A 12,702-nucleotide genomic window follows, 5' to 3' on the forward strand; every position below is an offset into this window, starting at 1 on the left:
TAAAGAGGTTGCAATCAGTGTAAAGTGAATCACAGCACGACATCAGATTGTGATGTCAGGGCATTCTGGAAAAAGTCCTATCTCTGTTTGTTATCTTCTTAGAAGATAAGGCCAAGAGCAGAAAGCATAGGGTTAAACAAGTAACAAGTTAAACTTGTCCTTTGTCTTATGTTTTTCCAGTAAGAATTAATTCTACTTAAGTTGGGGGGCTTTTTGTGTTCCTTTGTGATAGTGCAATATTATGGAAGACCTGTTGACTATAAAACTTCCTGTGAGAAAGATGGAAAGCTCTCATTTGATAGTTAATATGGAAGAAATAACAAAAAATAGCTTTTGAAAAAATACTGAAAACTATATTTAAGTACAACTGCATCAAATACAGAAGCTAGCTAACTCTTAAAAATTATAGCGATTGAAGACACTAAAACTCATTGTGCTAAAGAGCAGGTAAATGGCCAGATTAATTTCTTTCTGCCCATCTGCCCTCCCATCCTTTTGATGGCATGTTTCAGTGATGCAGAACTGACAATATAGTTCTTTCTCCATAACTATTCATAGGAAAGTTTATTTGCATTGATTCTTACAGGGAAAACCAAAACCAATCTAAAACCTCAACCTGGATGAAAAGCTAAGGTCAGAAGTCTGTCTGAAAATGTCAGCAGTAAAGCTAGCAAGTTCACACTTTGGACTGCAGGAAGTTAGAGCAGAAGTACTTCTGAAAAGTTTGTGATTAAAACGTAGTGTAATTCTGCCCACTACGATGATTTGAAGGTGGATTTCCACTCTATTTCTCTGAATATGGTAGAGCCTCAGGTTAGTCAATGGCTTCCATTTTAATTTATAGAATGTGTTTAGGCAACAGTGTACATGTCCAGGCTAAACACTGTTAAAATTTCAAAGGTCTTGATTCAAAAGCCAGAGATGCCTGAGAGAGCTTTTTTCCGTGGGTTCAATGAGTTTTAGATCAGAGCCTAAGTTTTCCAGCTTCCACATATAAATGCCACTCTGTGAAAATCCATATATCTTGTGACCATTACACAGAACAGATATATATCCTTCCCTGTTCTCCAAAAAACATCTGTTCAAGTCAGTCCACATCTTCACTGTGAGAGCTAAGCATCTGACACAAATTGCAGCTGAGGTAGGCAAAGCCTGACTACTGTATCTTGTTTATTAGCTTTATTAATCTTATGATTAAATTAAATTGTCTGCACTCCTAAAAGGAAACCTGTAAATGTTGTGAAATGGAATACTGAAATCTCATCTAACTTGTTCAGAATGCTACTTGTTATTAAATAGAAAATTGTAACCTGAGGGTCTTCATTCGAAAATGTCAGCATTTATTATTAACAGTATTTCTTTAGCTTGACCAGATAGGCTTTTAGCTATTGCTCAGAGCAATGTGTATAATCGTTAGCTTAATGAGAAGCATAATTTTAAACTGGACATTGGATTTTATTAATGCTGTGTGGTAGATTTCATATGTGTAACAAACTAAGCATGGTATCAGCAAGGCTTTGAAAGTTCTTACTGAAGTGAATATAAAAGGCTTTTGAACACAAAAGAAGATAGAATTAACTGGCTCAATTTTATAAGGGCATGTACTGATAGGACAAGGGGTAATGGCTTTAAACTGGGAGAGGGGAGATTTAGGTTAGACATTAGGAAGAAATTCTTTAGTGTGAGGGTGGTGAGACACCGGAACAGGTTACCCAGAGAAGCTGTGACTGCCACATCCCTGAAAGTGTTCAAGAGCAGGTTTGATGTGGCTTTGAGCAACCTGGTCTAGTGGGAGGTGTCCCTGTCTGTGCAGGGGGGTGTGAACAAGATGATCTCTAAGGTCCCTTCCAACCCCCTATACAATAGCTCTTTTTTCTTTTGCAATGCGAAGAAGTGAGAAGTGGAGGTTTTGCACAATCACTCATTTCCCATCAGTGTAAGCACTGTCTGCAAGGAACTGATGGAAACTTTCCGAAATAGTCTTCAGAACTATTTTTTTTCTACAGCAGAAGATCCTGGTAGTTCATGTACAATAGGTTTTAAGTTTGTGATCCTTAGTGCTCATAAAGGGGCCAAAGTAGGAAGCAGAACTTGCCTCAAGTCCATGAAGTAAATATGGAAGTATATGGGGAAAACTGATAAAGTTTCATCTTCTTGCCCCACCTTGAAGGGAGGTGCATATGAAATTAGCTCATGCATATGAAATTTACAGATGGAATCTGGGTACACAATCCATTCCAATAGGTTGCAGTGAGCCAGAGCAATTGATGTCATAGTGTTGCAAGTGGAGATTGCAGAAAAGGTGCATGTAGTACAAACACTTGGAGGTAAGGGCTTTTTCATACCATGGCAGATTTTTCCTGTTTGGCCACCTCAGAACTTTATGTTAGATTTTGTGTAAGATGCAGGAACTGTGCCACTTGCATCACTTTTACTCAAGACTAGCATCTCACATGTTTCACAAGAGTGTAAGACAATGAATGATTTACAGAGATAGATGCAGTAAGCTAACAGTGTTTCCCAGATAATGTTGACAATATTATTTTCCATAAAATACAAGTCAGATGTGAGCTCTATTTGAATGCAATAGAATCAATAATATGTAAAAGAGGAACTTGACAATAGCCTTGTGCTTCCTTTTGTAGCTTTTAAAAAAAAAAGTTAGTAGGAGGAAGTGAATTCTCACTTCCTCTTTCATTTAGTAATTCAAGTTCCTACACTGCTCAGTTACAATGTATATTTTGTATTAATTTTATAATGTAGTTATGAATAATACTCTAAATGCTGTAGTATTTTCCTCATCTGATAGTTTGAGTCTCCAATTATCAAATAAGTGCATTCTTGCCTAGTAACACAGCTATCTGCTGATCAGAAAAGAGGTTTCTATGAGAATAGGGTAAAGCAAGCTTTGACCCAGCAACTGTAGTTAGAATCCATATGCTTTATAGTCTTCCATGTTCCTGGGGATGGAGGTTTCTGTGTACTAGCTATGTCAGTGGCAATTATGAGTTTCTTGCAGGACACATTAAAGCAGCCTGTGGCTTTGGTTTGGGGATAAGGTTTTTGCAGAAGGTATTTCGAATAATAGCTTGCCTTTGAGAAAACTGTTCCTTCTGCTCTAAAAATATGATAAGCATGAAAAATCTTTGGCTGATAATGTTTATTTAAAAGTAAGCAGGTTGTTTTTCTCAAATGGAATTATCAAATAACTTCAAGCTCTTAGCCAATTTTGTCCAGGATTTTATGGAGAAGGGGGTGTACTGTGGTGTATGGCTGTATTTCAGTGAAGCAATTAAGGAAGTGCTTGTCTCACACCCATGTCCACCATGTTTGGTGTTTATACTCCGTGCTTTTATTCATGTTGAGATTTCGGTTTCTGCTCCCTTTTTGCCTCAGTAACATAATTCTCATCTTATTTATTATCTCTGAACATTGTTTGTGTGCTCCTCACATTCCACTCTTCGGTATTATTTTCACTAATTTTCAAAAGAAAACCCTTTGCAGCAGCATTTAGGTTATCTCCAGCTGACAAGAGACCTTTCTAAGTACTGGTAGCAATAGTAGAGTAGCAAGTATACATACTATTTCTTCCCTGGATTTCAAAAAATATTTTTGAAAAGGCTTTTTAGAAGTTCGTGTGTGAAGAATAAAATATGAAGGCTCTTGTAAATTTGAATAAATGGGCAAAGGAGAGATGAGAGCTGATGAATCTATAGTGAAAGAGAGGTGATGTGGAGAGTCCAGAGATGGACTTGAAGATCAGCAATTAGTGTTTGATACAAGTGAGAAGCCAGTGTCAGCTGAGTAAACGGGAAGGGAAAGACCATATCTGGAGGACCAAGGAAAAGGATATGAAATGCGAGCCTTGCTTCAAGCTTTGACATATGGAAAGAAGGTACCTATTTAAGCACTGGAAAGGAATAATCAAGAATGTCTAGACGCAGCTGGTCTGAGAGGATCTGGATATATGTCTGAGCCAAAGATGATGCTCAATTTACAGCATGGAAGGAAAGCATGTGAAAACAAATACTTTCTTAAATCTCTTCATTTGCTCGTCTTGAACTTGAGCTGACGTCTGAATAAATGGAGAAATTGAAAAGCATACATTGCAAGTGAACCTGGAGCATATAAATGTGCATTCTAAGTAAATTCAGCAACTGGCATGCACTAATTTTTGAAGTGGTTAGTATTATCACGTACGTGGTATGCACTTGATTTGTGATTTGTGATGGCTGTGCAAAGCAAACTCTACATTTTGCTCTGGTGGTAGGGTGTTGTCACTGTGCTAGGACTTTCAGAGACCAACACAGCATCTTGAACTGTAATTTTTTCAGTATTCAGTTTTCTTTTTATTTCCTATGAAGAAAGAATTCCGTGCCTTCTGATGCAGACATAAAAAAGGAAGATGTCATTTATGTGAACATACTCCAGAAAAAAGTCTTAAACATTACAACTTTGTGAATATATGCTTGTCCTATAAAGTAGTCTTGCTTGACAACACTGCATACCACGTTTCCTCTATAAGGGTCATATAAAATGAAAAGTGTAATGCTCTTCAACCAAAGATGAATATTTCCATAGGTTTAATCTCTCTTAGGGGCTTCTTTTCCTCTATTAACTCTGGGTCTTACATTCTCCAATGCACCTGCCTCAAACATTTCTAGAGGGTAAGGAAGCCTGCTCTTTCCCTTAAAGCACAGAAGACTGATAATAATGGAGAATGAGAAGAAGGACATAAATGCACATTTGGAAGACCTGGATTTAATTTTCTGAGTCTGCCACTGGAGATGTGTAACCAATGCTAATGGAATTTAAAGCCACCTAAAAATGTCAAAAGTACTACATGTTGCCCTGGATTAAAAAATATCGTTACCTCCTTAGCTATGTGACTGTATCTAAATGACTGGAAATCTGCATCTCAGCTGTCTATGAATCAAATTATTGTGGATAACGAATAAAGAAGGAGCATTTTAGGTCTCAGATTTGTTCTGAACATACCTGTGTTGGACTGTGACCTTCTCACAAACTCTGGCCAGTTAGGTACTTCAGAGAGCTAGACAGGTGATTTAACCACAGCATAGAAACTCTAACACAGCTCCTGAAAATACTGAGCAAACACAGGATGTGAGTGAAACTAGTGTAGTACAGGAGAAGAAAGACACAAGATATTTAGCCTGCTGAACAGCCTGTTTCTTTATAGAAGCAACATTTTTGCCAGGTTAATATTATTTCTAGAAACAGAGGCCAAAACAAACACTCTTCTTGGACTATCTGATGAAAATCCATCTTGAGTAGAATAAACTCAGCTGGGTCTCGATCAATCAGTGTTTGAAATGTTTCCAGTTTGACTGTTAATGTGTTTTTTTGCCAAAATCGTAGGCTTTAAATTTATTTTAGATCTACATTGTCAAGGAAAAGTCTTTGTAATTGATCCTAGCCTATTTTTAGGATTACCAAAATAAGGTCTTGGATCTTGATGGTGGGCAAATAGCCATACTGAAAAAAGATCAATAAACATCTCACAACTTGGAACAAAGATCAATGTAAACTGTTTACAAAGGGTATTTGAGAGACCACCAAACACTGCAGCATTATTGAGGAGAATCTTGTGAGTTACTGTGCAGAATTCTGCACTAGGAACCAAGGCAGCTAATTAGCTTTTATTTTATATACAGCAAGAATGTAGTTCCTCTCCCAGGGAGAAAACGGAATTCTTCTGGTTGATAGAAAGGCACTAAGATAAGCTAATATGTGATGCTTGTTGCAAGAGGTTTCATAATAGGTTGGGAAACACACAGATCACCTGGTTTACATCTGTAGTAAAGCTCCTTCACATGGGGTAAATGAAGATCAAGTCTACAGTGTTCAGTAGCTTAAACAGTCTTAATTCAGTCATCTTTCCAAGATGAACCCCTCCTTTTTAAAAAATTCTAAGCTGGCATATGGAAACACACAGGTCTAAATGGTCAAAGGCTACTGCCTATCTTTGCTGAAGCTATTCATGGTGATACCCTTTCCATGGGTATGTCTGAAGAACTTTCCTGTATATGAAAAACGTCAGTTGTTCTTAGATAAATGAAGATGAAGAACTGGAAGCCTGTAGATGCTTCATGGTAATGTTCCCATGCTCTTTCTCCCCTCATTTGTCTAGAAAATGAGAAATTCTCATTAATTAAAAGAGAGGGGGAAAAGTGGCTATTGCAACTATTGCAACTGGAGTTTTCCCATTTTCACCCTGAACACAAAAGGCACAAAGATGCTTTTCTACTTTTCTTGTAACTCTGCAGCCTGGCTTTTTTGAAATTACACTGCTGTAAATTGCATGCATAAAAATTACCTGGGATCTACCTGCCTTCTTTTTTGTTCTGTTTGGCAGCCTCAAGACTGAATGGTGGTATTTTTCAGCACTAGTGAAATATAGACAACACTCAAGATTCTTGTCATTTTGAATTCCAGGTTCAAGCCCTAATTTTTAACAGCGATTGTACACTTGTCTAAAACAAAGTAGAAAAATTAACAGTTTAATACCTGAAATGTCTCTAGTCTGGAGTGCTCACTGCAAGATTTCATAGCTAATGCTTTCCTTGATTAGCTTAATTATTTAATTATTGGACAGTGCTTGACATAGTAATTGCTTCTGACTGTTAGACATAGCTCGATAAGGAGGAACATTGTGAAAAACTTTAAAAAATGTGAACTACGTAATTTCAAACACTGTTGCCTTTTTTTGTTTGTTTGGTTGGTTTGGTTTAAGTTTCAAGGAGACTAATCCTAACAGAATCCAGCAACTGAAGTGGAACAGAAACAGGACCATTTTGTCCTACTTCCATATTGACAAGTCCTGGTTAGGTAAATTTTGTAAGTCAATGTTAGATCTCTTATTATGTTCTTTTTTATAACACGAGTCAAAAGCCTCTACACACCCATTCTGTACTAAGCCGAATACTTTTTGTTTTGGAAAACATTGTTTTGTTATTTAAAGACTTTTAAAGATAAAGAAATCAGTCTTGCACCCGATAGCAACAGATTTTCTAGGATATGTTTTTTGGAGGGTTTTTTTCTGCATTGGTTTTCTGCGTGAAATGCTGACACCATTTATAGTTCTGGGTGCTTTACCATTGACTTAAGTGGATCCAGGACCTTTTCCTTGGTTTTAATTTGTATTAGCTTTTTTAAAAGATTTTATTTAACCACCATATTTTTCCCTTCAGGGCTTTTTGATGTTCCAAGAGTAACTGGTACATTTTAGTCCAACCTATATCATACTTACATATGTTTATTTTTGCAGGGGCCATGGAGTTTGAGAGGTGGTGACCTGCCAGTGATTTATTTTATAACCACTATCTAACACATAAGCATATACAAAACCAAAGCTTTTATTAAGGCTGCAAAATAACATTTTCATTACTTAGGAAATGCCAGAATTAAGACTGCTGATGTAAATTAATTTCTGACACATTCTTTGCATACAGTATATAACTTTTTATATGGCCTCTATGCTTTTTTCCATAGACTATTGGCAGAGGCAAAAACCACCTGAGTATATATTGGTCCAATCAGCTGAAAACTGGCAAAAGTATAAAAAACTCAAACCAGGTCTTATAATGGGAAAATCTGAGACAGGTTCACGAGTAAGTGATAGTTTCTGCTACTCCTGTAATGAAAAAGAGAGAGAATAGGTTAGATTTGAAGTCAGATGTTATAAACAACACATGAAAGGAAATACAGCAGTTAATATGGAACAGTTAGGTATCTCTTGCACTAGAGAACATTTATTTGAAAACATTATTTATGTCCAGGAGGGGACCCTGCTCCACAGTTTACAGTACCTCGAATGTACGTTAGTGCAATGTACCTCAAGCCCACCTTCTTTTCTTAGTAGAAGACCTTCTGTATGAAGGCTTGTGAAAATAATAGTCTTCCAAAGCTTAATTCTAGAGTTGCTCAAGATAAATCTTTCTCATCACTTGCATGCTGTTGCCACTACAATGATGTAGGGTCCCTGCAGAAAAAAAATGACAGACTCCTTATTAAGGTGGCTTGATCAGGAGAATTTCTGAGCAGGTTGGTAGTCTGTTTTTTACTATAAACCTTCAAATTAGAATGCAAAAATCTCTGTCCAAGAGATTCTCTCTAAGTATGAATATGTAGACAAGAGTTCTGTGCTGCACTCCTGGCACTCACAAGGAGTGCAATCAACAATTAGAACAGAGGGTGACCCAAAGATTGTTACTGCAGGAGGCTGATTGAGACTTGCAGTACCAAAGAAATGTTGATCAGCTAATATAGCCAAGGCTCACATGTTTTTATCATTGTGTCATCCAGCTATGAATGCATCTCTTTGGAAACGCCATTCTGCTGGAATGTTTTCTGTCAAAAGTTGCTGGTTCATTGAGAGTGAAACATTTCATGAAAGCTTATCTCAGCAAGCCTTATAATTGATTACAGATAACTTTTGATAGTGCTCTGCTAGGCGGGTCAGCTGCCAGTTTTCCATTCAGTCAGATCCACTCCTGTATGGTGGCCTCTTCCTTGCCTCAGGGATCCAGGGAATACAAGGATGTGCTGGGATCAGGGAATAGAAGGACCTCCTGGGATTCAGAGGTTCTCTGCTCTAGAATAATTTGTTGCATTTTGGAAATGCTGTGGATCTTTATTTGCCAAATAAGGTTCTATTTCCTAGAAAACATTTTAACAGTTTTCATTCTTAATTGAGACAAATGAAGATTTCAAAATGGTGAAATTTCTCAGAAACTATACATTCTGAGCTGTGACCAGTTCTAACCCTGAGCAACTTCTAAGTATTTGTAGTATGCTCCACATGTAAAATCTTACAACAAGCATAGTCTGAGAGCCTGAGAGCTTACCCAAAGGGCAGACAGAGTTCACTTGGAAGAAGCAGTTGCAGCACAGAGCACATCAGCAGAGCTGTGTGCAGTCCTGTGAGCCAGCATGGAGCAAATTAGCACACTCATATGACACAGCACACTTGTGCTGAGAAACTACACTGGGTTGTGGAAACGCTGTAATGGTGTCAGTAACCTTTCCGGCTGTGGTGTGTGTGTTCTGATTGGCTAGAGTACAATTAAGAACTATATTGTGAAAAGGATTAAGTTTTCTCTCAGCAACTGGAGAAAAACATTTGTATTTCCTGTCTTTGTACTATTTTAACCATAGAAGTATAACTTACAAAGACTAAACTTGGAGTATTAGCCTAGTTTCATGTGGGGTTTTTTATTAACTTATATAAAAATATTTTAGATTATTCCTTATAATTGTTTGGTTAATGAAATAATTCCCAAAATTACTTAGAAAAGGTGATTCCCTACTGTTTGTAGCTATGATGCAGAACTGTTGTTACTGCATCTGTGTGGATGGGGGTTGGCAGTAGGGGTCATCTGAGATCTCAGAAAGAATAACTCTTCTTTTTCCCAACTCTCAGTACCCATATATGAAGGTGGCTTGACTGCTTCTTGCATACAAGTTAGCAACAGTAAAGAATATCCTTCAGACTACATTATTTCCTTTTTTTATTTTTTTGCAGGAGAACCTCATATCACTGTGGGGCTCTTGTTTTATTATTGTCATTATTCAGAGGGGTTAGTGCATCTTCTCCATTTGGACAGTTGTGAATTTACATTTCTTTCCCCACCTAAATGCTAAACTGTTACCTTTAAAGGAATGACAATCTAGACATCTAGGGGAGGCTGGCTATCTCAGTAGATTTGTTGTCAGTTCTTTATGGAGGACATAGGAGAGAGAAGCACTACTTCAGTGACATGGCTCTCTTCTGTTTATCTAGCTGTTCAGCCCTCTAAGGTACAGTTACAGGCAAATTAATAATCACAGATATCATTACATGCCATTTTGGATGACAAAGAATCATTCAAGGAATGAAGGAATTAAAGTCTGAGGTCTATCCATACTGTATCAGCAACTGTATGTGACAGCTTTTCAGGAGAAACTTGTCAATCCCTAAGCAAGTACTATTAATCAGCTCATCTGTATGTTGATTAGGAATGTTTTTTACAATGTACAAGATAAATTCCTTGAAAGCCAGTCAAGAAACAGAAGACCGAAAGTTGGTAGACACTAAAAATATTTTCTAAACAGGAAACTAGCAGCTGAAAGGAACGAAAACACCTTGGAATTTAAATTTGATAATTAGGGTGTTTTAAATGCTGTCTGATAGTGAGTTTGCTATATTGTAGCAGGATTTGTTTTGCCTTATTTTATTTTTCTCTCCTTCTTAGCTAATGATCATGCAAAAATCCCAACAGCTTTAATGGAAAACTCAAAACTATTTGTATGCTTTTCATCTGGTTCATGGTTATTTCTTCATTTAATTATCAATCTTATTTGGAAACAAAAATTTATTAAAAATGACACAAATATGTGGTATTTTAGCTTGAAAATAAATTGAAAACAACCAGACAAAAATGCTTATTTTGTTCTGGTTTGGGTTTTGATTAAAGAAAAATGCATATCTTGCAAGGTGTGCAGTGTGAGTAGGCCTGCTGGTTGTACTGGTATTTCAGACTGCCAAGTTAATCATGTCTGTAAAGCCTGTAGGATCAAATAATTGCAGTACATTGCTATTGTAAAAGATTGTAAAAGGCAGGAAAGCAAAATGGGGTTTAGATGGCACCTGGCATGAAATTTTTCCAAAGCTGCTGCATGGTTACACTAGGGATTTAAGAAAAATGAATCCTATAGAGCAATCACGTTTATGTGTGTCTACTCTGGATATTTTATGTTATCCATATTGCAAAATATTGTCCAACTTCAACCATGCTTACACATGTTGTCTGGACTTTTGCAGAATACTGGCTCATGCAGAGAGCACACAAAAGGGAACGTTTTACAGCATCCAGCCGCCTCAACTGATCAGAAATAAGGAAACTATCAGAAAGCTGTGGCGCTCGGGTTTGGCGAAACAAACGGCCTTTAAGGATGCGGTGCCTCCTCCCTGGTGTCCCAGGAGAGGGATTCGGTGTCTGCCTGGAGGAGAAACCCCTCAGGGCCCGGGACTCGGGTCTGGACTTCACCGTACGGCCTCGAGAAACCCCGAACCACCGGCCACGGGGTGCAGAATCGGAAGGGAAGAGGCGGGGGAGTGCGGGGGAAGCGATTTCCTCGCTCGGGACGGGGACAGGACGGGACTGGACGGGCCGGGGCCGGCGGGCAGGAGCGGGGTCCTGCCGCCCTCTGCTGGCCCGGCCTGGCCCCTCCGACCCCTGCCCGGGAGAGCTGAGGGCCCCTCAGGCCCCCTCAGACCCCAGACGGGCTCTGGCAGGACTCGGGGAGGTGCTGAGCCGCTGTAAAAGGTCTCCTTGGCCTCGGTGAGATGGATTCCGCGGCAAGCAAAGCCCAACTCCCGCTGCACGGGACGTTGCTAGAGCTGCTGTGTCTTCTTGAAGATGGTGATTTTGGGTTCTTTCAGGGTTTGTGTGCTGATTCAGAGCAGCAGGGCTGTTTTGAAGCAGTTGTATCAGACTTCCTCACCTATCACATTCAGATTTGATGCTTGCAGAGAGGTCCCTTTTGGAGGAAAAGCAGTTTTCTAGACAAACACCAAATGGCCACCAGCACCTGGCTGGGGACATAGGGTTCCAGACCAATTCTGTATGCATTTAAACCATTGCAAAGGCTGACATAGTCCTGCCAAACTGCATATAGTGCAAATGTAGGGGCCTCCTTTCCTAGTTTGATCTGAGCCACCTTGGTTGTGCTAGAGAAAGCAGCCAAGCTGAAAAATGCCATGAAGAGGGGGGAAAAAAAAATAATAAAAAAAATAATTGCACCAAACCATCTTGGAAGCACGTGAAGTACGGGCTGTCCCTGCTTGCACAGAGCTCATGCAGGGAAGGAAAGCAAGGGCTGGATACCTACTGCTTTGTGTGTGTTGACATACTGACTTCTGCTCAGATCTTTGGCAGATTTGATGGGTGACTCCGGGGCACTAGTAGACAGTAGCTACCAATAGTGTTATATAGCTTTTATGCCATATGCTAGACATCAGCAGAACATACTTTTTTTTTTTTTAATTCTTTCCCCCACATTTATTTCATGCACAGGCTTTCAGTCATAAGAGATGGCATATGCGTGTTTATGCTGCTTGTGAAACTGATGGCAGCATTTCACACTGCTGCATTCTGCAGTATGGGCACCTCCAAGGTCAAAACACATGAGTGATTACTCTGCTCACACTATCACTGATACAATGTTTGCCTAACCAAAGGCTTTTTTTTTTTCTTTTCTTTTCTGCAAAACCAATGTTATTAAGATTCAAGTTCAAAGTTAAATTTTGTTCTTCTTTTCCCCAGCAGTATGTAAACACCTCAGTTTTGGTTGAGTTGCTCTCGATTTGTGCTGTGACTGAGAACATCACATGTCTCATGTTATTTAATATATTAGTAGCCTAGAAGTGTAGCTGTTCTGGGAATCATACCCAATCCTGTAGCATTTATATGTAATTTCTGAAGATGATCCAAAGATGAGTTTTCATTTTAGGTAGCTTTATATGTACTGGCATGGGTTCCCAAAATAGTACAGCTGTGGTAGCAATGTATTGGCTGCAAAAGCTATCAAGGAACCTGACAAAATACAGAGGTATTCAGAAGATGCATTAGGTCATGCAGACCTCCATACTACTACAGGCACGCTGTGGATTCCCTGAAGGGACAAATCCTGGAAGTTTAT

This window comes from Apus apus, chromosome 2 (genome assembly GCF_020740795.1).
Source record: "Apus apus isolate bApuApu2 chromosome 2, bApuApu2.pri.cur, whole genome shotgun sequence".
NCBI classification, from domain to species: Eukaryota; Metazoa; Chordata; class Aves; order Apodiformes; family Apodidae; genus Apus; species Apus apus.